This window comes from Falco peregrinus, chromosome 10 (assembly GCF_023634155.1).
Source record: "Falco peregrinus isolate bFalPer1 chromosome 10, bFalPer1.pri, whole genome shotgun sequence".
NCBI classification, from domain to species: domain Eukaryota; kingdom Metazoa; phylum Chordata; class Aves; order Falconiformes; family Falconidae; genus Falco; species Falco peregrinus.
In genome coordinates, this window is record NC_073730.1 from 3749443 (window position 1) to 3775340 (window position 25898).

The window sequence follows — 25898 nt, forward strand, 5'->3', positions numbered from 1 at the left end:
GTTTTGGATCTGTGGACACCGGTGCTACAGGAAGACGCTTCCCCCCCGCCTCCTTCCCGCCCCCCCGTTAAAAGTTGAATCCAGGTCATGACATGAATTACTCCAGGAACCAGAGCTGCACATTGAACCCGTGATGGATCACGCTGAGCACCGAAGAGAAAGTGCACAGCTGCTCCCACCCATCCTCAGGGTGTGGCCAGGGCAAACGCACAGTAACATAGAGCGATCAAATCCATTCAGGTAAGTTATCATCTCTGTTTAGCAAATCCACCTTTGAGAGGTCTGCTGACTCAGGTGCTCAGTATGTGCGAGCCAAATTCTGGCTGGCAGCAGTGACTGCAATTTCTCATCTGAGCGTACAGAAGAATCTGGCTGGTAACTGGGAAATTGTTGCAGCAAACAGACAGCAAAATCTTATCCTAATTTTGGTCAGAACAATTAAGGAGATGGATTAATTGCATAAAATTAATTAATAGTGCTTGAATCATTAAAATCCATTTTGGAAACATCCATACAGCTGTGAGATACATTGTATTTCACATCCTTTCTTTGCTTCTCTCTCTGGGAGAGAAAAAAAAAAAAAGAAAAAAAAGGAAAACTAAGTACAATACAAATGGCTCCCCCAAAAAATATCTAGTGACAGAAAAACTCACTTCTGGAACTGTTTTGGGGGAAGTAATTTGAGGAAAACTTATCTTGGGTCAGCTTTAACAATAAGAAAAAACAGTAACAGGGCAGTGCTGTGCTGCTGAACTTCAGGTTACTCCCAGTTTCCCAGCTCTGTTATTTGTGTGCTCAGAATACAGCCCTGTTGAAACCAAAGCACACTTGTGTCAATGCATCCATCTGTACTCTTCAAAATATTCTTTTTTTCCCCTTCTGCCCTTCCCTCCATCTTTCCACGGCCTTGAGCTCCAAGCAATGTGCTGTTTATTTTGGTTTTTCCCCCCCAACGACTTTCTTTTTACATTTCCTTCCTCTTAAAAGGAAGCGTGCAGGCTGAGAGACTTTCTTGTTCAAGTTTTAGAGTTCAGCCTCTCCGCCAGGGGCTGGCTGCTGCCGGCTTAAGCGGAATTTTCTCCTACTCATTTTCAGCTGGTCCACCAGTAACTCGGTGACCGAAGCACCCGTTGCTGGAGGAATCAGCGGGAGAGCCCCTGTTTTATCACATCCCCTGTTCAAACACACACACCAGTGAGCTGTAGGTTTAAACTGGCTGGACCCAGTTTGCTTCCCCCGTGAGGCCGGCGCTGTTGCAGTCATAGGGCTCCTGCACAGACAGCAGCGCACGTACAGTATGCCTGCTGCCCTGCCTTCCACAACCACATCACGCCCGCTGTGTGCGGATGCTCTCGCGTTGCCCGTGTGAGCAACTAACTCGGGAAGCCCCAGGTTCCCCCTGCAGCACATGCTGCTGTTCTCCATAGCACCCTCCCCATTGCCAGGATCACATAAACATAACCCCCTCCCTAAATTCACATGCCATGTGGGGGCTTTCTGGGGTAAAAATTTACAATCAGGGGACCACAGCAAGAAAAGATGAGGGGGGAGGGGGGGGGGGGGGGGGGGGAGAAAAAAAAAAAAAAAAAGAGGCAAAGGGATGCCAATATTCTCTTAGGTAAATATCCCCTTAAGGAAACAGTTTCCTGCTAAGCTAAAGGTGCTCAGAACTATACAGCCCACACGCACATCCAGGTATTTGTTTATTCCCCCAACAGAGGTGCCGAGCCCAGGGTGGGAGCTCTGCAGTTCACTGCCTTTTCTGCTCCCACTGTGACTCCTTACAACACACCCAAGGGGCAGGGAAGGGAGGGTTTGCTTCATGTCAAACCACAACAGGTTTTCTGTTTAGGTGTTGGGTGTTTGGTTTTGGTTTGTGTTGGTTTTTTTTTTTTTTTAATTTCTTTTATTACCTTAGCATGAGTTTACTTATATCACATGTACTGTGGCGAGGACAGGCTTCTTGGAAAAGCAGTGAACAGGTTCACGTACTGATGGGTGACCTCCATGCACAGTAAGAGCACTCATCGTGTTCTCTTGAGTGAATGTAAAAGCAAGCAGCTGTTTTTGAGCAGTTAACATACAAACACATCTAGCAGAAGCGCTTCATTTCACTGTAAACAAAAATACCCTCACACTATGCATCAATATATGCTTAGTTTTGAGGCCCTAAAAGAGCAGGCACCGCAGAACTTGCCTGATCAAGTGGAGGCTGAAAAGCACCTCTTTGGACATATGAGAAGTCTGGTGGATCTCATCCCATCTCCTGTGAGAGATTCAGGAAAAACCGGTGAATGGCAAGTTCTTCCCTACCTCTGAATGTATCCTCCAAGCTACCAAAACTGCCAGCATCCTCAGCCCTAAGTCTACAAATCACTTAATTGCTATAACGATATTAATGCCTGCAGTTGATTACAGTCCACTAACTAGCAATAACTTCACCTACAGCCTTTTACAGGCTTCAAACATAGCGACTATGAATGCTCCTAGCAAAGAAACAGATCCCCTCCTTCTGGACACAACCACAGACATGAAGAAGTCCCATGATTTGGTTCAAGTGTTCAAAAAAAGTCATTGCACATTGTGAACAGCACTTAGAGGCCAGGGGTATTATTCTAATTGCAACCATAATCATACAGATATTTCCTATCATAGGTCCTGTGGTTGCTAATAAACCAGTTTCTGATGAGGGGCAAGCACAGATGAAATACAAAAATCAGCACAGAATCCAAAACAGACAGGATCTGCCAAAATTTTACGCTCCCACTGCCCCAAGCTATGATCAATTTGATCCAAATAATTTGACAGATGCCAGTCCAACCTATTCTTAAAAACCTCAGCAATAGAGATGCCGCATCCTTAGACCCATGCTTTGCTTTCCTCCGAGAAAGGCACTGGAGTCTCCTGTTGGAAATGAAACCCTCAACTTCTTGCTCTATTGCCTGTGGCCAGGAAAAAACAGCTCATTCCGTTAATCCTGCAAGAGAATTTTTCAGACTAGAGGACATCTTTCGTCCAGACTGCAGAAGCCTGTCCCCCATAAAACACAACTTAAAACGAAGTGTATGGAACAGAGTCCGTAAAACATAGCTTAGGAAAGCAGGACTATAGTAACAGAAATCAGGATCTCCCATTTCCATTGAAAAAAGTTCTTGGTTCAAAAATTTTCCAAAGCAGGGTGTTAACTAAGCCTTTTTCCATTTTTCTTTGGTGATCAAAGGTCTCCAGACATTGCTCATTCCTGCCAACAACCTCTCCACTTTAACTGAGCCAGACCTTCTCAGGATCACTCAGACAAAACATCTTAAGCACCCCAAAGGGCCCTATCCACCAGTCAACACCTAACACAGCACTAGGCAACAGCCAAGAAGCCACTTTGGGAGACAGCTCAGGAAAGGGGCCAGCAGTGCCAGGGAAGGGGTCTGACAGCACCACCAGAGCCATGGACTTACCCCTCTACTCAGGGCTTCATAATCCTGTCTTCTTCTTTAGTCTTTATCCCAGAAACACGTTACATTGCAGATCTCAACCAACTGGCACACCTAGGATCAAACACAAACCAGGGCTGAAGCTCCAGGGCTGAGCTTAAATGGGCTGGGGTCGCGGGCAGGGGTGAGGGAGGCCCCAGCTGAGGCCACCCAGCACCACAACACATGTCACCTGTGAACATACTTATTAGCTGTTAAACTCAGCTCTTACAGGTGTTTCCATCCTTCTCAATATCTGAGTTTTCTTAACTTAAATGTCCCATCTGTGTTAGCCGTTAAATACCCTATAAAATCTTTCTTTTCTTGAAAACATTTGCTGCACCCACAAACCTACTTTTAATTTTATTTGATTTGTCTATTAAAATTCATCAATGTTATGCTTCAATCATAAAACAATAGTCACAGATGAAGAGCTATCCTTAAGTTGAAATGAAGCTTTCAGGAAACAGTTTCCATTTAAGAAATGTTTAAAAAAAGAGCACTGGGAACAGAAAACTTAATAACATGCTTTGCTGCACTGTTATTTACTGTGCTTGAGTCTCACAGGCAGCTTTACTGGCTGACTTGTCTTCAAAGTCTGAGCTAGTCTGAAGTGACCCCTCACTTCTAATGGGCTCATAAAACTTCAAGCCAGCAGGTTCATATTCCATAAAAATCAATCTGCCTTTGAAGCACTGTAGGAGCACGTCGTCTTCTTTATCCTTCACCTGTGCTCGTGTCCCTGGCTGGCAGCATCCATCCTGATCATCTTGTTTGAACAGGTACTTTAAAAGCTCCTTTTGATGAGTGGAGGTCTGCAGCTCTAGTGAGACCCACAATAAATCACCTGCATGCAGTGGCTTTCCTTGGAGGAAATACTCCAAAGCAGTGATCAGCTCTGTTTTCCACAACTGCAGAGGCACGTAGTGGCACCAACGGAAATGTCGAAGCTGGTGGTCTGGGGGAGACCCTTAGGAGAAGGAGACCTTGGGAGGCCCCAGTGGGACTTCTCTGAACATAGCCTCAAAGCTAGGTCAGGTTGTGGTGAGCCTTCCCAGGTGAAGCTTTTAACATCTCCACGGATGGAGACTGCATTGGTGTCCAGTGCTGAACTATTTTCTCTGTGAAAAACTTTTCCCTTATGCCCAGATTTTCCCTGTTGCTGTGTGTGCCTGTTGCCTTTTGCCATCGTGCTCTACAGCCCTGAGGACAGCAAGGAGTTCTTCCATATGTCCTCTCTGTGGCCCTCTGCACCCACCGTGAGCAGCTGGCACCCTTCCGAGATGCCTTCTGCTCCCTGATGGACGAGGGCTCCAGCCACAGCAAAGATCTGGGAGTGAAATGAACGGGACAAGAGGAATGTGCTGAGCTGCACTGGAAGAGACACTGGCAGCTATTACCATGCCAAGACAACGAAGAAATATTTTCCAAATTTTTTCTCTGTGTGTCATCTTTCCCTCCAAGACAGCCAGGGCATTTTCCTACTTTTCTGAACCACCTACAAAGTTGGTGTCTCCAGTCACGCTCTGCCACATGGCTTACTCTAACCATGTCTTCCTCTGCCCTTTATACCTTTTATTTATTTTCCTGAGCTTTCTCTGGCTTCACCCAGGAAATTTCTCTGAAGCATCAAGAAGCGTGCTAACAAATGTGGGTCCACAGGTGTGCCCTCACTGCAGGGCACAACCACAAAGAAAGGCTCCAGACTTACTCAAAAAGTCTGTCTCCCACCTGAATCCAGCCTTTGACTTATACTGCCGACAAGTTTTTAATGTATCTTATGTACCCTGCAGAGTGAACAGGCCTGGGTAGACTGGATTGGCAGCAGAGTCCAGACCAGTTACCTACATCCAACTGGACACCAGCAACAAGAATAGTTGGTACAGAGTCTTGTATAGTCTTAGAACCTACATTTTTTGTTACAAACCGCCTGGTGTTTTCAAGGTGTGATAAACCTGCTTTAAAAGCAGTTTTACTGAAATGCAAAAGGAAATTAGTCTTTAGCAGACAAAAAAGGTGGCTGCATCCTATATCTGGAACCAAGCACTGGAGCAGCTAATACTTCCCAAGAGTATTGGGTCACCCTTGGTACAGTTCAATCCTCTTGCAACTATTTGTAACTCTCAATATTGTCCATCCAATGTGCCTGTTTTATCCAGAGCTCTGTATATGAGGCTGACTGCGTGTGTCTGAACCATTTGTTGAGGTAGTCCCACACAAGCTAAACAATGCCACAGGTATAAGAGGGACTTTCTGGAAACCGATGAGTCAAGGGGAGTTCATGTGCACGTATGGAAATGCAACTTCTGGGCAGTTTCTCAACTTCTATTAACAAAGCTCAGATAGGCCCCGATAAAATGGTGCTTCCAATGACCCTGCTAAAAAATATGCTGTCTGGTGACTGCTCAGTGCAGCACCTGCCCAACAGTGTTTGGGCTTGAATCCACTGAATGGCTGTGTTTGTCTTCTTTAGAGATCCATTTCTAGGAAAAAAAAAAAAAAAAAAAAAAGACAGCAGGAAAATAAAAACCTCTTTTGCACACATAAACCAAAGAGATAAGTCTTTCGCTCATTCTTGCACTAGTTCAGCACCAGTTTTCCCCTCTCATTTTTAAAATCAAAGACAATAAACTCCTTGAAACTCAGGTTTTGTTTAGCTTGATGAAACAACTAAGGAAACAAATTCATCATTAAAGCTGCAAAGCAGGGCTGGGCAGAATACTCATCTTCAAATATTTGAAGACTTAATTAGATAAACACTTGAATTACTTTAAAAAGGGATTAAAATTACGCTTCATAAGGAGAAGCAGAGGGTTCAAGATGGAATATCAAATGATTCTTTAGCAATTTAATAAATATTTCACTTGTCTTTACTTCAGTGTTAGATTTACCTAAATTCAAGACAAACGTCATGATGACCCTGGAAATCAGTCGAGAAAATCAACAGGATGCTGGGAAAAGACAGGTATCATCTAGCTGTGTACAGAAAGCCTGGGGGCCAAGACGCTAGCCCCAAAAAAAGTCTTGTGAACAGCGTGATCCAACATTTGGACTAGGTAGGCTTCAGAAAGGAAAGGGAAAATACTCCCTACAATTAAATCTACATGTAAATTAGTTGATGTCAGTCCTGAAACTAAAACAACGCTGTATGCTGCAAGGCATGCAAAAGAGAGCAAGCTCAGAGACCAGGCACAGCGTCTGGATTGCCCCCAGTGAAATAGCTGCTAGATTAGAAGTAAAGCTGGCCGAAGAACGGGGATTTTGTCTCATGAAAATAATATGAGGTTTTGACATTCTTTGTGAACGTGTCTACACGTGTACGTGTGCATGTCCAGCTTGGTTTGCACGTGTGCCGCGTCACTGCCCCCCGAAAAGGCAATGCACCCACAGCTGTGGGCACCTCCCAGTTGAGATGCTCCACTGGGTTGTTGGGAAGTTGCTCTTCCTTCCCACTGGGACTGGGGATATGAACCTCCTTCTCTTCTCTTTTACACAGCAAGGGAGCCAAATGCATCTTCCAGTTGCTGGGAATTGTATGTTATTGAATTTTTTTTTTTCTATTTCTACATGAACTTGCCAGATCCTCCAGCCCAGAGGGTCCATCAGGAACCACACTGGCTCCTCCCCACCCATGCACATATTTCCTTTTGGAGGAAGGTTTTCCCATTCCTCCCCATCTGTTCATGGAGAAAGATGGTGCACAGTCCCAAAAATCTGGTCCAGCCCCTGCACACATTTGGGGAGTGGGGCTGGATCCCACCTGCCCCACAGAGAGCGCGCAGAGTTATGGCCACCCCGTGGTGTGACCACAGGGCTCATCCCATTTTTGAGGCACTTCCTGAGGAAGCTGCAAAGGATCCATTTACAAGAATTGAGCACCATTGAAAAAAATATCCCCCATTTTTTTTTCTCCAAAAGCAATGTGCTGCCTGCTTAGCTGCACTCCACAAATATCTGCCCACCAACATGTGGACTAATAGGCAAAAGAGAGAACGAGGAACTTCTCCAGGTTGCTTGAGTTGAGCGCAGTGATCACTGTGAAAAAAGTTAATTTCCTGAATGACAACAAAGCTTCCCATGCCTATGTTCTGAGAATTGGTTATGAAGAAAACCTTCCTCAGAAAGATTTCCAGAGCAGCACTGCATTCTGGAGAAGTGACGGTGAAGTTCAGAGGCATGTAAAAGTTTTGTGCTACACAACCTCCCTAAGACCCTGAAAGCCAGGATTGCTTTCCTGGCCTTAATGCTGCTGTGCAGTGCAAACCCCCCAAAATCACTTCCTCTTCATTCCTCAGCTTCAAAGTTGCAGCATGGAGCAACACCAGACTTCCTTGTGACCCCATGGGGACCTACACAGTGGTACCCCGGTGCCACTGCACCAGGCTGCATGGATGGAAACAGCTCTTGCATTTTCTGTAGGCCATGATGACAATCCAACATTCAGAAGATTTTAGCGAGGAGATAAAATGCAAAAGATTGGTTTTCCACACAAAAACTCCTTTGGAGTCGTTCACCTTGTGTTGCAGACTGTTCAAAATGCCAGGGGTGAACAGGTTAAACAAGGGGAACCCAACACAAGCTCCACAGCCAGGGCTGTTTCAGAAGAGTTTAATTATTTTTTGTGGTTTTCCCTCAAAATCCTCCATCTGAAGTGCAGATGATCTGCAATTGCTTTATCCTGCTTTGTCAGCCTCTTCTCCCAGAGTGAACAGCGCAGGATATTGCTCTGATTAAATCCATTCCACTTGGTATGAGCCTCTGGAGGTCATCACTGAAAGTATATCTTTCACTTCTACTTTCAGCCTTCTGGCTAGTTATTTAACGGATTTATTTAACTTATGTCTGTTTTTAACTGTAGCTCTACCTGACCTTGCTGGTGATGTTACCACATCATGGTGAAAACAAGGGTTTGCACTTGATGTAAGAATTGTAAAAGCAACGGTCCAAAAGCCGAAGGCTGGTGTTTCATTTATATAGCGCAAGGAATACAAACCCTCCTGTATCGCTCATCCATCGTTCCCAGTCATTGCCTCCAAGTTATGACATTGCCCAAACTCCCCATCACTGCAGCACTACAACTTGTGCGGTTTGTGTTGCCCAGAGGAACACACCTGATATAAAAAGGATTTTTCATTAGCCTAATTAAAATTCTGAAAGTCAAATTGCAGCGTTCCTGTTTGTCCTGTTACAATGGTGCCAACATAGCATCCCTTGTCCTGTGCTGGCTCTCCTCTGCCGGGGTCACCAAATAGCCCAATAACCCCTTGCTGCTACTAGCTGTCGGCTGAGAAATACGGCCGTGTGACACTGCTGCATTGTGAAGCCAAGCAAAAGCTACCACAAAGCCAAGAGTGGTCACCTGGTCTATGGAAAAATGCTTCTGTAACAGAGCAAGCTGAAAGCAAGCTCTGGGTGGGACGTGGTGGACCTGGATGAGACGGAGAGGTCGGCCAGTGCTTAGCACGATGCCCGTTACCAGCAGAGGCAACTGCACGTTGAACTGGGCTATGAGAGCTCACAGGAACAGAAAGGTCTATGCAGGAAATTCCCTGTTAAAAATTCTCTTACTGACTCATTACACAGGGCTGTAAAGGCCAGAGGGGAAAGGGGCTGAGGCTGTCCCTGTTAGGCTCCATCTGCAATCAACAGAGGTTCTAAGAATTGCTGTTTCAGAGAAAACACGTTGTTTTGCTCTTTCCAATTCACAATAACAAAGAGACCCATTAAATACAGGCATTATGTGGTTGGTTGGGTTTTCTGTTTTAAGATTTTATTATTTTTAACTTAATGATGCATGCTGAGTAGCGTGTGATGGCCCAGATCAGCCAAAGACACCAAGAGAAGCTCTTCAGATAGCAAAGACGCTCCAGCCTGTACTATTGGCTGCCTTCCTTTGTAAAACCTAACTAGATGAGAACGGACAGTCTTAAAACACATGATCATAATAATGAGAAAAACAACATTTCATTGCTGCCACCAACACATCACACAGAAAATAAAAAATATGAACGTGAAGAATGAATACATTGAACTCCACCTTTTCAGTCTTACATGAGTTACCTAAAACTTTTTTCTTCCTTTGTAAATATTTTCTGCAGAGGAAAAATGCAAAAATATTGTGATTTCACAGAGGGGAAAAAAAAAAAAAAAAAAAGGAAAAATTGATCAAGACAGGTTTTAGCAAACCGATTATTTCAGTAAGAAATTCCTGGCTGGGTTTTGAGGTGGGATTGTTAGCAGCCCTTGCATTGCCCAGCTGGCAGGTGCACCCCGATGCTTTGTGTGGCTGCCCCACGTCCTGCCCCGTGACGCCCTGTGCCACGGCCAACACGCCAGCCCTGGCTCATCAGTCTCGCCGGTGGTGACCATGGCCGGCAGGACAGTGCTGGCAGAGCGCAGGGCAGAGGCAAATTGCAGACCAGCCTGATCCCAGGCATCTTCCTTCCCACCCATCCACCCCCTTCACGGCCTCTCTCCCGCTGCTGACCATGTCCCTGCCTGGGCTGCAAGCCCTGCCAGAAAGCTGCGGGAGGGCAGGTTTAGCATCAGAGGCTATAATTAAACTTCAGAGCTCCGTGACACCACTCTCCAAGCATGTCCGACAAGAACACCGCCACAGGCCCTCCAGTGTGGAGCGGCTAGAGGCAGACGGGTATTTCTGATGGTGCCTCGGAGCGGGACCAGGCTGCGCGGCAGTGAGCCCCGCTGACGTACACAGCTCTTCAGCAAACCACTGTCATTATGGGCTGCCAAGACTGTGAAGTCAGAGCAGCGCTGGGGGTGTGTGTTATTTTATTTATTTATCTTATTATTTTAGGGTGGGTTTTTTTCTCCTCAAACAGAGAGTGTGAGTCTGTCAGGGAACAAGGCGTATGGTTTTCAAGCAACCCAGTTTAGCCCAGGACATGCCTCAGAACAGTTTGATGTGCGAGGCCACTCACAATTGTAATTAACGTTTCTTAAATTTATGTTTGTGTTCCTTGCGGCTCTCTGGTTCTTTCACACATCTTGGATCAGAGGGGCAGGTAGATGCAGCTCTCTGTATGCACAGCAGAAGGAAGGGGAATATAAATAGACATCAGAGCTGGGTTTTAGCATTTCTGATGTTTACCCGAAATACTAACAGGGGAAAAAAAGGTGTCTGTCATCACGTTTTGCTCATAAATGGCTCTTTTCTGGAGAGGGATGGCAGAGGAGTGAAACAGGTTCATGAAAACCAGCCCATGTATCGGTTTCTTCACTTTCTTCCACACCCCAAAGAAATGTTACGCATTGCCCTATTTTGGCCCATTTCTAGGTGTTCTGGGAGCGCGCACAGTTCATCTTGGCCAACCTGAATCAACCAGGAAATCTTGTTGAAAAATACTTGTTCCCTCAAAGTCCTCGTTTCCCATGTTATGCTGGACAAACATCATCGCATCCTGGTGCTTCTCACACCATCCCCCTTCATGGCCCCAGCAACAAGGAGAAGCCTGTAAAAATGCAAATAAGGCCATCAGGAAAGAGAGTTTGTTTTCAGTTCATGTTTTGGGTGAAGTTTGCTGTTTAAATCTATGCAATTTCTTCCTCTTTTACATGCTACCCTGCTGAAATTCGGGAATCATAATGTGCAATCATTTCTAAGGGAGATAAATATCACACGTAAAGGCAGTGCTTTTTAGTAACTTCAGTGAAACAGAGGCAGGAAAGTAAGAAATCCATCTCAGTAATTAATTTCTAGATTGATACAGTCTAAATATCAGTGGTCTGAGGGGGTAGAGGTAACTGGGCAATTCAACACAAGAAATAAAGACTCCGCTGCAAATGCTCTCCCCCTCCGCACCATGCGGTCTGCAACCACTTGTACACACACCATGTAGTCAGCACATCATCATCATCATCCCACCATGAAGGTACTTTTCCCTGTATCCTTGTGGCCACACCACGCTGTTTGGAAAGGCATGTGTGACAGCCAGGCACGCTGCGCTGCCTCTGGGCTGGCTGCACGTGGGCTTCTCAGCATGGGGCACCGGCCTTTCCCTCAAACCACAGGCTGGAGTCCAAGGGGACAATTGTGAAAACGTTTTGTCATCCCCAGCTCTGCCCCAGGCTGGGAATAGCTCGCATTACGGAATTCAAAGCGAGTGATGAAAAAAAAATCAGCAATAACATTTTATCATTCCTAGCAGGCAGGCTGTGTTTTCAGAGCAGCCTTCTGCCCCTAGCAGTCAAGGCTCAGACTGAGTAACTCCCATGACGGTTCCCCTCATCCCATTCATCCCGTTTTTGCCGGTCAGGTTGCCTGCAGGACACAGGCATCCTGGAGGACCAACCCAAGCACACAAACTAGCAGCTGCCATGCATTAACCAGTCTAGAGAGCTGAAAAGGCTGATAATGAGACCAGAAGTTTTCTTTTTTTTTTGTTGTTGTTTTTTTTCTGTTAACTTCTCTGGGGGACCATTCACACTCTAGCAAGTAGCACAAAATGATCAGAGAAGACAGAAACCTCAGGATACCAAAAAGCCAGTTTCCTAGAAAACAGTTGAATGAGTATTTCCCTTTTTATATACTGGCCACAGAAGAGAAGTTGTCTGGACAACGTTTTAGGGAAAGAAATGCCTCGGACTACACAAGCCTCATAAGGTTTTGGATAGACTGTGCTACAGGGGCAGCACCATACTCGTTGGGAAGGTGTATTTTTCCACAGACACCAGTAATTCTGGCTGTGGTGTTCCACCTGCCCCCTCTTCTCCCTTCCCTTCCATACTTCAGCAATCCTTGTCTCTAACTCATCCCCCGTCTTTCTCTCACTTGGGACACACCGGCTCTTGAACCGTCTCACCTCCTGGTGCCTTTCCCCAGCGCAGCCTGCATACACATCCATTAAGTCAACTTAAAACTTAAACTAGCCCTGGAGCAGACTAAGAAGTTTCAGAAATCCCTGTTCCTAGATGATCAGTCAAGAATCTGTAGCAAAAGAGCGAACTTGTTGCCATAATGACTTAATTCTGCATTTGCTCCTCTTGTGCCTATGGAACATGGTACAGATTTCCAGGACCAGCTTCAGGTAGATACCAGAGGTCCACCTGGGCAAGGAACATGGATGAAAGAAGCCCCTTGTGTCTCATAGGCGTATGTAGAAGGTGTATGTGTCTCAGACCCCAGCGCACTCCTCCCTACACAACTGTTCCTGTTCCCAAATAAACAGGCAAGCATATATGAACGCTGTTTATTTGGGGACACAGTAAGTTAGGCAAGTTGTGTCTCTGCTTTCCCTCCTTCCTCAAACAAGGCTCTTGGCTTCTTGCCCATCTTCCGTATTTCTTTACGCTTTATGTTGATGTGTACAATGAGAGGCGTGAGGAGCTCCTTGATTTCACTGGTTCTGAGCAACTAAGAATGGCGTATTTCTGCCCCCAATATGAGCAAGAACCTATTAAATCAGATATATTTTAGTATTACTGTGGCAGAATCTGGTATCCGTCCCCTAGGGGAATGTTTTATTCTTATAGCCTTCCAACAATTTAACTGTTAAACATGAAAATGCCACTCCTGAATCATGCTGGAGTTGAGGCAAATAAACAATGTCTTACATAAAGTAAGAAAGTCCAGACGGAAGCTAGCGTGAGTAGAAAGTAAACTTCCTTATTATTCAGCCCATCTTGCCTAACTTTTTAAGAAAACCTTAAGAACTGAAGCTAAAATGGCAGAATGATCTTATTTCCTGTTGAACGTTTACTCTGTCCAGCCACACAAGGGCTGTGTGCGTCTGAGCATCAACGCAGACCACTCTGGCTTGCAAAGCAGTGCTAACGCTTGGCCGTGGCTGCTTCACATCGCACAGGGAGGCACCTCGTGCATGTACAGCGCTCATTTGCATACAGCCATATCAACAGCGATTTAATTGTGTCACCATTTTAACACCCTTTTCTTCTCTCCTACCAGAAAACTGAGTAACTCCATTTTTTTTTTCTCCCCCGCCCCCCCCCCCCCCCAAGAGTGGGGTACATTGCTTGCACACACCTCAGCAAGCCATTAGAGCAAATCCACTTACCTAGCTTGCATCACTGCGTCAAGTGTGAGGCGTGAAAGTCTCTTTTCAAAGCCATTCAGTCTACATCTGTACACTGGCCTTCTCGCAGGCATGCACACGCCTGCAGGCACCCCCAGTGCAGACTGCCAAAAATAAACTGCAAACACATTTTGAGTGTCGCATGGCAGAGCTGGGTTAAAATCAGGAGCAGTGAGGTTTTCCTCTAACTACAGGATCTGTGAGAAGCAGGGCTGGGGAGATACTGTTCTGCTCCAAAGCCAGGTGCTATGTGTGGAGTGCCTGGAAGCATCTCACCTGTTGGGGATGGAACATCTCCCTGTCTCTGCTCAGCTTCCAGCAGCGTGCTTAGCCTCTAATTTGAGAAAGGAAAAATACAGTCTGGCATTCCACCCTTGAAATACAGCCCACTCATCTGTTATGCCAAAGCTAGTGTTTATAGTTTCCCTCAAAAAAGGTCAGCGAGTACTCTGCAGCACTGCGCAGCGTGGGGCTGGCTGTCCACCGGGGATGTCAAAAAACTCACTAAAACGGGAACCAATTTCTACACAGAAGAACCATAATACTGTAACTCACAAAATCTGCCTCAAAGCTATGGATTTCCTCCTTCTGGCGTTAAGCAATGACAGGAGAAGTCCTCTAGATCTCCCGTGACATCCTCTACAAGCTGCACACCCTGCTGAAGCCTGCAACTCATAACCAAGGCAAACAAAGCCCTTGTGATGTAACCATCTTGAAAAGCTGCATTGAGGAGCAAATTTTCTAGCACCACTTGAAGAGCAAAACAGCCTTCCTGTACAACCATGGCTAGAAACGGACGGATCACAGGCTGTGTGCATGGCCTCACCGGCTAGCTGAAAAAAAAAATTATGTTTAATAGTAAAAACTTTACAATCTTGAATTTAAAGGGGTGAAAACGGCAACAGTAATTTGCTAGAACAGTTCAAAATTTCAATTTGGAAAATGCAATTTGCCTTTCACTGTGACTAAAAAAAAAATAAAATAATAAATTTGGATATACGTCTCCACAAGGCTCTCATCACTGTGCAAAAGATTCACTGCACATCATCATCCTCACTTTTCTCCTGTAGCAAGTTGAGACGTGCAGTCATCCCAGCCAGCGAGCCCAGAAAACGCTTCGCCACCAAAAGCTTTGGTCCAGGGCACTAAAACGCTTGAAGGTGAAGATCTACCTTAGATCGTCCACAGATCAAATGAAACCTGGCCTTGGATTAGATAACAGAAACGGTGGTAAGACCCCACCACGCTTCCTACGGCATCTGTGTTTTGTTTGGATCATGACAGAGCTTATCCTCACATTCCCACACTCTTCTGGGGACAGAAATGGCACAGTCTGTCTATGCTGAAGTTTCCCAAATATTCCTCAGTTCCTGTAGACCCTTGCCCGCCACCATGCTGGGCCTTACAGCCAGCCCCCAGGATGCACGGTCATTTCCCATTTCACCTTGCTTGGAGAGTCCCTTTTCCACTAAATGTAATTTTTTTTTTTTTTTCAATCTTAGCATCAATCAGGCCCTTTCACTTTGTGAAACAAAGCCAGGAGGGAAGGGCTCCCAGCCACAGCTCATCGTTTCCGACAACTGTTGACTGCTTTGGGGGTTCTTCGGTTCCTCTGGCAGAAAATCAGTGTAATTAAGTGTTAGCAGTTTGATGAGGAAACCTTTCCTCACACTGGAGGTGGGAGTCTTCACCAGCTTCTTTCTCTCACTTTTGACAAAGCACCAAAGTCACAACATAAAAAGCCTTGGAATTTTCCAACACTTCTGTTTCTTTTAAAGACAAAAAAAAAAAAGAGCTTTTTAGGAAAAAATATTACTGTAGTCCCCAGACATTCAACATGCAGCTAGAGGAATAATTTTTGTGCTTCGCTCCAGTGAACAGCTTGTGTCTCAATGGTGTTTTTGGAGGGAAAAGTATCACAGAAGATTAAATAGATATTAATTGAGATTAAATAGATATAGCTGTTGTAACACAGAAGACACAACCTTAACTTGCTGCCTCTTGGCTGGCTGACATCACATTTATTGAGGCAATTATGCTGGAAAAAGTGGCTGAGGGAGGGGGCTTGCTTTCTGCTTTCTTTGCTGGTTTTGGTTTGTTTGTTGGTTGGGTTTTTTTTTTTTTTAATGTTCTCACTTTGGAGGCATTTCCAGAGCTTTTTCTCAGCAACTGGGAATGGGTTCCCAAACCTTTGGAAAAGAAAACGTGGAGGAGGGCTTGCCTTATTCATGGATGCTGGGAGCAATTGTTCTTCACACGTGGTGGCTTTTGAAGACAACAGTCCACCTGAAGCAGCCCAGGACTTTGCACTCCCGCTTGCCTCAACCCTCTTTCATCTCACAGGACCCACAACAGAGCAGCACAGGAAGCCAGGCTGTCACCAGCTCCTCAGCAGCAACAAGAAGAATTCCTGTGATATTTTGAAGAGCTCTCAGAAATACATCCCGTCTCTGGTTTCTCTTCTGCCTTTTGAAGTTCCTTTCCTCAGCCTGAAAATTCAAGTTCATGCCAAGTTCACTCTTTATTTCAACATACTGACCTCAAGCCAGGAAGCACAGCAGGAAGGATGGACAGTGCTAAAGCACCACACCACTTTCACATTTCCCAGATTTGGTGCACAACTGTAAAGATGACTGCCTGCAGCCTCTGACACCCTTGCTATCATACACAACTTAATCTTCAACCATAATCTTTGTATGAATTTGACGGAAGGTCCAACAAAACTTTGTTAATATGAACATACAAATAATTGGAACATGCCTCAAATTTCCCAGCAGTTCCAACAGAAATGCAACTCAGCAAAAGCAGTCTTTTCACCAAAATGTGCAAATCTTGGGGCAGGGAAATCAGTTCTGAGTTAGCATTTATGCTCAAAATAGCTTCCCCACCAGCGTTATCACTCGGAGCAGCAGCCAGCTCTTAGGCATTCTCCTGTCAGTCTAGCCCAAGCTTTCTATAGAAACTGTTCAAAATGTTTCTATAACTAAGCATTCTGTGAAGCAAGAATTTGTATACCTTTTATACCATGAATTTATACTTTCCATATTCCATGTAAGGTATGTAACCCATGGACTGTGCACTTGGCTTTTCTTTACTCCAGCCACTTCATCACAGTGTCACATTAGAAGCACAAATGACCCAAAAGGTAGAGCATATGTTTAGAATACAGAGATGTGACATTCAAGTCCATGTCTACATAATACAGGAAAACTCCAACAATGTTTGCTGCATCCCTAGATGGAAGATGAAATTTTTCGAATGCAGACACTTGCAAGGGGTGGGAAAATGGATACCACTCTTCTGAATCTTTATGACCAGATACAGACAACTATAAAGATTCAGTTGCATCCTCCATCTGAAATACAACATACACAAACAACAAGCCTGAGAGAACAAAAACTTTCTACCCTCAGGTTGTATCTCAGTTGTTAATTAACACCATGCTTGCACCCAGGGACTCTGCCACATTGCAGCCTTTCCTATGTGATTCATTATCCCATATAATCGACAGTGTCTTTATGGTCCTTATTTCACCATGGAAGATCTGCTGTCTTTAGTTGTGTATTGGCATGGACGGTGGTGAGACACTGGAGCATGTTGCCCAGAGAAGCTGTGGATGCCCCACCCCTGGAAGTGTCCAAGGGGCTTTGAGCAGTCTGGTCTAGTGGATGGTGTCCCTGCCCATGGCGGGGGGTTGGAACAAGATGATTTTCAAGCTCTCTTCCAACCCAAGCCATTCTATGATTCCATATGCTACTGATTGCAAATTGGGCTGTACTTAATAGGCATGCAACTGTTTGTTGCTGGTGAAATGCAATGAGCTTCCACCTCCATCTATTGGTTTAAGAAAAATTATTTAAGTGAAATTTAAGAGCTGTCATAAATGCCCAGAAGGGCAGAACGCATAGCGAAGGAATACGAGATCATCTCAGCAAATAGCTCTGTAATTCTTCAAATTGATCAAAACTCTTATAATAAAAAAAAAAATCATGAGAATTGTGGTTTGGTTTGAGGGAGAAAGGAGAGGAAAGGATGGTTCTTGGTTGGGTATTTAAGACCAAGCAAACATTTGTCTGAAGTTATACATCTCCAGATTTTACATGTAAAAGGTACGCCGATGAGTGGAACAGAGACATTTATCAGGGCAGAGAAAGCAAAAGGTAGCTACTGTGCTGAGCAGGAGGGGCTCCTGGAGGAAACTAGGGAAAAATATAGACTTTCTTTCTGGTTCTTCACCTGGTGTAATTAGGAAGCAGGGTCATTTGAGGTATTTGCAAGAAGCTAAATGGAACACTGGATTAGCTTCAAGTGTTTTTTGTTTTACTTGGATATTTTTTTTTTCCCCATCTGAAACAGAAACTGTAATGAATCTAAGAAAAAGAAACCTTTGGGAAAGGTTTGCTCCAACATCTGATAACTGAAAATTCAAAGTTTCTCATTAGCCAATATGTTACTCCTATTTTATAAAGGTGGAAGACGGAACAGAAGCATAAGAGCTCTTTAAAAAATTTTCACAAAGTCCCAAAGTGACAGAACGAAAGAGTTAATACAGCTAGGCAGAGACCCTAAAAATCCAGTGCCACCGTTGTGATGGCACATTCAATGATCTGAACATTTTCAGCAGTCCAAGCTGTTCAGTGACCACAAAGTACTTGTATTAAGCTTTGGAAAACTGCTGAGAAACATTTTTCAAAGACAATGAGGGGTTCACCCAAGGATGGAGCAGCAGATGTGAACAAAACCAAGTCCCACAGAAAACCAGCAGGTCGTTTCCCTGGGCTTCCCTAGGAACACAGCAGACAGTGGTCTTAGGGGAGCAAGAGAGACATACAGACTGACATAGCCACAGACTAGTTGTGACAGGCTGTTTTAAAAAGAACTATTCCACCAAGATTGTATTTTATAGATTAAAGGTGCATTTATTATTTATTAGTACTGAAAAAAGATCAAAGTCAGGCTGCATACCAACTGCACCTCAGCTGTGACATCCAGCACTCTGTGATGGTGCTGACCAAACTCATTTTCAGTGTGATTTAGAGTTCTAATTATAAAATCAGGTACCTTATAAACCGATAGTCTAGAGATTGCCTAGTTCTCATGCCAGATAAACTAAACTGCTTGAAGAAAAAAGGAAGGCCTGCCAGCAGTCAGTTTGGAGCGCCTGGCAAAACAGATTAGGCTTGGTACGGAGGTTTTAGATACCCCATCCCTGGAAACGTTCGAGGTCAGGTTGGACGGGGCTCTGAGCCACCTGGTCTAGTTGAAGATGTCCCTGCCCATGGGAAACCTTTAAAGGTCCCTTCCAACCCAGATCATTCTATGGTTCTGTGATTTTATGATTCTATGATGATTCTATAGATTTTCTTATTCCTTTTCTAGAATACCCATTTCCACACCTGACACTTCTATCTCGCTCCTGAGGTGTCTGGGAGAGCACCAGACTCTTCGCTGCTCTCTGGTCACAGCGATCCATTATCGCAGAGGACAGCAGAGGCCACACCACAGAGAGAATGTCAGAGCTGACACACACCCATGTCCCGATACAGTCTTGTAGCATTTCTGGCTCTTTCTCCCTGCACAGACTTCAAGAGTACCAGCTCCCATTGCCACTCAAATAATTTTGTCCTCTGAAAGGTCTTATGTTGCATTTATCCTCCAAATACCCACCTGGAAGCAGCATTCTGCCCTTGACTTACTGACTTGATTTCATCACTATCCAACAACTCTGATTTTGCATATTCAAAGCAGAAGTTCACCCCAATGGAACTTAAAAGTTCTTCAGGGGAAACTACTGAAAGTAACTTCTTTGCAAAATGACCTGCCCAAGATTTAATCTTCCTCTATTACAATTACTTCTGTTTCATGAGAAAAACCTCATAAAATTGTTATAATTGATGCTAGCTCAAACCACACATTAATTAAGGAATGAAGGAATATTTCTATTAATACTGCCTTTGTAATGCAAAGTCTATCTCCTGAAATGAACTGCAAGCAACTAAAAATAGCAAAATGAAAAACCTTTGGGGCAAGTATTGCCTCTGAAGTATAAACAGCTTCAGATTTTTAGTCAGCACGCAAAATTGCTCTGTTCTAACCCCTTCTGTTTATAAGCAAGGAGCCAATAGAAAATAAAATTGTAATTAAAATCCTTGGAATTCATGCTGGCAAGCTATTTATTAATATAATCATTTTTAGACGTTGAGTTAGCACAAGGATACCACTGTTCAAGCTTTATCACCGTATCTTTTAATTCTTCTGTTTGCATTTGGCTCTTCCAACCATTTCCAAATTTATAAGCTAGTGAGAATTGTTTTATTAGTGAAGCATTAAGGTGCCCACACAAATATTTCGCCTCAAAGAGTCTTTTTTTTCCCCCCATACTTCTGAAGAGTTTCTTTCCTAATTCACTTATTTTATGTGTGGCAATTACACAATTGCTTATGCAGTTTATTATTTTACTTTTCTTGGGATACTTCTAAAAATTACAGCCTTTTCCGATAAAGACTTTATTTTTCTTTTCCTTTCTATTAATAGATTTCCAACCAATTTGGATTCAATATACCCATATATTGTTAGCAAAGTGGAATCTTTTTCCAGCTGCAAATACTAGCTAGAAATGCATAACAGAAACGTAACTGCACAAATGAAAAGACAAAGTAATAAAATATAAAACTTTACATATCAGATAAAAATTAAGTTGAAGTGAAGTTAAGGCTGCTATTCCAAAACTAGAGCTTTGTGTGAAAGATGTTACCCCAAAAGTAAGCAAAGTAAAAATTTAAAAAATAAATTAAATAAAATTTATTACAAGGAAAAAGAAATTTTAAGTCCATTTTAACATGAAATTCACATACAGTAAGACATAGAAAAAGAATATATCTACTCAGCAATTCTACTTATGCCTGTGTTTGAGGCACAAAGCCTCAGTCCCAAACCTCACAGACATATATGAAGTCTTTTTCCACATTTTCCCCTCTTACGGTATCCTTCCAGGGCAGCTTTGTGTTGTTTTGGTGTACAGACTTCACCCTTCCTGGGAACAAGACATAAGGATGAAAATTTCTCTGAGAATTTTACAGATCACAGAAAAGTATTTTGGTTCATAAGGAATTATGGCTAGAAAATAACAATTTTTAAAATGTTTTAAAACTTAAGTTAGGCAAAAGATTGTCATAAATTGAACAGGAAACTTGAACGGTATCTTCATTATTCCACCAAAAAAAATTGGCCTGATACCAGGAACAGAATTCCACAAAGGACTTGCTTTTCAATGTCTGAACAAAGAAAAATGGGTTTTGCTATGAACATGTGGGAAACTGAGTAAACTCCGAAAGATGAAACGCTGCAATTTTGATCACAATACACTATCTCACTTAAAGAAAATGAGGTTTTCTCATCCCTGTTTCCCACAAAGAACTGCCTTAACTATGGAGCGAAATCAGCGCGACCACAGCACAGCGCACTTGGTCAGGATTAACTTCCTCTGATGAATAAGGTCAGAGTCAGTCCGTCCAAAACGCTTAAGCAATCAAAGGCAAAATATAAAATAAAAATCAAGAGACTATATTCACTTCTGCTGACTGTTATGTATAATTCATACTCAGTGCGTGAACGCATACTCAGTGTGTGAATTTACACATACTCAGCCCAGTGGGATCCCTACCTTGGAAAACCTGCCAGAAGGTTGACTCAAGAAAGAGATTTTAGCTCAGGAGAGTTAAAGAAGAAAATATCATTCTCTGCTCCTACCAGGTAAAACAATGAAACAAAGGACCTGTTTCAGCAGATTGTGTTAGGAAACGCCCTATCAAATCATATCGATAGTCCTTCAGACAATTTTAGGGTGATTAGTGGTAAAGGAAGTTGATTCTTAATTTCTTCTATTAAAGACTTCCGCTCTCAGTCTAATAGTGAGGCTGTTAGTAACTATCCAGCCTTCAGGTAAGTACTACCCAACACATTTCCATCCATTTCAATGAAGCAGACAAGAAATGTGCTACCAAAGAAGAAAATTCGAAAACTTTACTTGCAGCATGCTCAAGATGCTATCGATAAACTACGTATACACATCATATAGCAATGGCAGAAACATATGTAAAAAATTATTCTACTGTTAAAAATGTTCTATAATTTAACACAACCACAAATAGTTGTGGTTCAACTGAAAAACTTTTTTTCAGTTCATACCTGAAAAAAACAGCAGTAGGTGAATCAAAATTTGATGCCGGTTTTCTACGCTTTACAAATATGAATGGCATTTGGTGTTAAAGATTCACCATGAAACCAAAAGAGGAATAAAGGCAGCTGTAATGAAATGGACGTGCTCTGTGATGCCCTGGGACAGTCTGGGGTCAGAGTTCTGAGAAGCACACCATCTCCTCGTTTCTCTCTAAACTTCCATCAAAATCAGTTTCCGCCTGTCTGTAGGGAGCACATGAATAACCTACTGCTGAAAACTTATCAAAAAAATAGGGATGCTTCTAACGTTGTCCTCTCAGTGGTGTTTCTAGACAAAGTAAAGATGCTCGAGCTGGCCGCATTAGCGGCTGCTTCTCGGCTATGAGGTCTTTACCATATACACACAGAGGCCATAAGGAAGGGAGAGGAGCAACAGCGGGTGAAATACAGAGCAGCGAGGTTAATTTTGAGATACAGCGTCAGGAAACTGAGACAAGATTATATATGGATGGATTATGCCAGGAGGAGGCTTCTGCTCAGGCAAGCTGGTACCTGCGGGTCACCAGATCTTAAGGACGTGGAAGATTTACTGGCTCTACAAGGGGAATCCACCAGGTATAGGTGTCCCAAACACCTACAAGCAAAATACCTACCACAAACAGTAGCAGAGCAACATCCATTGTGCACAGTGGCTCTCTTAACACCTGAAAAAAGTATCTATAACAAGATAGGCATTAAAGTAAGTATTTGGGGAAACACGTTTACAACCAGAGTAGCATAAATGCCCTTTTCAACCTTTCCTCGCTGAAAAATATAACTGGAGTAATTTGGTCTCGTACTAAAATGGGATTTGCTACGTTTCAGGGAAAGAATTAGAGTATAAATCCTTTATAGTTACACAGGAGATGGACATGGAATTCATCACACTGCTTTATTCATGTCTTCTCCCACATTCCCTCTCTTTCTAGTTCTTCCAATTTAAGTTTCACATTCAAATAACTGCAATTATGGAACAATACAATCACAGGGTGAGGGCGTGTTCTGTCTTTAAACAAGGGTGAAAAAGAGAAGGATCATTCAAAATCAAATAAACTTATGCAAGCAATTACTGCAAATTCCTATAATCTTGGATTATTTCTCTTTGTTACTATTCAGCTGCAACAGGCTATTCAGAACAGGAATTCTCCTTTTTACTGGTGTTTTTCAAGGTGTCTGTACGGACAGCCAGAAAACTCATCACAGTTACCAAAGCTGTGTTAGGATTTTAAGAACAATTTAAATTTGTTAAACTGGCTGAAGTTTAGACAGAACCAATCTTAAAACCAGCAAGGTGGCCATTGTACTAGTTCTCTTGTGCAAAGTTGAGTGGAGATTAAAAGAATTCCAAGACATGACATCTGAGGCAGACTGAAATTATTAGGAGAAACAGATTTATGTCCAACTTATTTCCATAATAGCAAACAGCCCTCTGGCTGACATTTCAGAAGATTCAGTCCATAGTCTCAAATTCCTTCGACTTGGAGACATACTTTAGGAAACAAAGAGTGATTAAACCCAGGTTTCCCGTGCGAGTGGGATCCATTCAATCAGGACTGCAGCACCACAATTTCCAGGCATGGGCCACTCAGCTCAGAAACACTGCCTCGATGGCTTACTCACCTTGGGTAAAACATCAGGGGGCAATATGGTCTGGACAGCCGATGCAGAGCTGTACACCTACAAGATCCCGTGAAGATGCCACCATGCTGTCGGTTTCCCTTGCCTGGCACGCAGGAAGGGGCAGCAGCACACCTCCAGGGCCGCTGCGCATCACCCACACACCAGTACCCAGGCAAACCGCCAGTTCGTGTAACTGGGGATCTTTCAGCCTCAGAGCTGAAAGCTGGGAGCTAGAAGAGGGCTACAGCTATGCCTGTGCCATGTTTTCTGAATCAGGTACAGACACCCCAGCAGCAATGAAGAATGACCGTTCCGTTTGGTTTCAGACATGACGCTTTAGCCCTCGATAAGGTAATTAAACGTGAGCCCTGGCAGTTCAGTATTTGTTTGGAAGTGTTCCATTAGTGAGAGTCGTTTAGAATAGGTTACACTCATAATGCATAAAATACATGAAAACAGAACAAAAAGGTAACAAAAGGGAACCCAGCACCTTGAGCTTAAAATGTCGTTTGCTGAAGGCGTTACTATAAGCTGTGATGGAGGTTGTGTCTCAGGTTAGGAACACGGTGAAGAGAACAGAAGCACCCGCATCACGCCTATGATTCTTCTGATGACAGCTGTGATGATTGATGGACCTTGCTCAGCCTGCCTTGGCTACCCCCCGCCCCCCCCCCCCCCCCCAAAACAAAAAAGAGGTTCAACGTCAAAAGGAATAAATAAATGTTATTAATAACTTAAATTTTATTAAGGTATAGCTCACCTAGTTATGTTTAAAGCTAGGACAAAAGTCAGACCTGGAAGTCCTAAGGGACTTCTATTAGCCATTAAGGCTCACTTTGCAAAAGCCAGAAAGTGACAAGCCACAGGAGACAACTAGGAAGCGTCGGAGTTTGCCCAGTTACATCCCTGTGGGACTAACAAGAGTAGGACTTGGAACTGCAACACATCTCTCCAGGCAGTCAGAAATTTGATCATGGAAACGTTAAGGCACACACGAATTAAAATCAGTTGCATCAAACATTTTAAAAGAGATTTCCCCCTGCCTCTCCATCAGTAACCCTTCAGCTATCACATATTTAGAGATACCTTTTTCTAATAACATCACTTGTCAGATAAGTTATAGAGCAAAATGAGCAACAGTAAAACATTTATTAGAACTATGCTGAACAGGGAACAGACTATCTACTGTGCCACAGTAAGACAGATGAGTTGGACGGAGCGGTCCATACATAAACACCAAAGATCACATTAACTCTATTTTATTAATCACTACTACAGTAAAATCCACCCCCTCGTTATGTTCTTTTCTGTCTCTGGCTGTTAAGGAGTTCAAAGCTATCCTCTTTAAAACCTGCTAATGGTCACCACCTGGCTGGCTCACACTAGACTCTAGAAAATTTTGAAAGATACTTTACATCATATCACCCTACTAATTCCAAGAAGTCAAATGAAGACTTTTAGAGAAGACTCTAAAAATGAGTCATCGGGTTTTGGTCCATCATCGTTGTTTCCAGTCAAAACATTTCAGAAGGAAATTACAGCAGCCAAGGTAATCAAGCATGGAGCTCTCGGGGTGGGTATTTTGACACCTTAAATTTCACCATGGAAATTTGTTCTGCTTGAATGAATCAGTAACCTGGAAAAAACCCAAAATGAGTAAAAAAAAACTACAATAGGTGGTGATTCATTTTTTTACCGTTCAGTGGCTACGTGCATTCATAACATGCTGAAGGACCCACTGGGAAAAAGAACACTGCAGCTAGCAAGGGCAAGAACCCTCAACTAGCATATGCATCAGCAAACGTGTGACACATCCACTGGGCTTCAGAGCTCCATCGTTGAAGTGGTGCTTTGACAACATGGTGATGAGTACAGTAGGAAAATAAGGGGACAAAGGAAAAAAAGAATATCTGAAGAAGTAATCTTTTCACCACAGGAATCTCTTCCTAGGCATTAGCCAATATGTTTTACTCCTCAGGATGATGTTAAATTTTAAACATGGTGAATAACCGCGTCTAGAGTTTTTGCAAGCCCCCATTTGGCACTTAATATGGCAAAATCTTTCATTTCAAGCCTGGAACAGAGTACAGGTAGACATTAACTTATCACCGTGGAGAAACCTTGTGCTGGCCAGCAAGACGCAAGGAAGTGAAGAGGCATGCTGTCAGTAGGGACGGCATGGCTACCTAACGGCATCAACGTCCAAAGCAAAAGGATTTACCATTTTCCCTAACAATACCAATGATATTGTACTAGGGAAGGAGAATTCAGAGAATCACTTTTGTCAGAGACAAGTAATCATTCTAAATGTGCTTTGCTTGTACCATTTTGAACCCACATATTCTAAAGTGCTTACTATTGCAACAGAGCCTGGTTGTTTTGTATCATGACATGAAAATACAGATCACACCTTTACCACACGACATAATACAACGACAGTCAGCAATCAGGTCTTGCAAACATCCGCCTGCCAAAACATCCGAGGTAATTGCATCAATCACTGGCTCCATATAAACAAGTTCATGGTTGGTGGTAGCGTGGG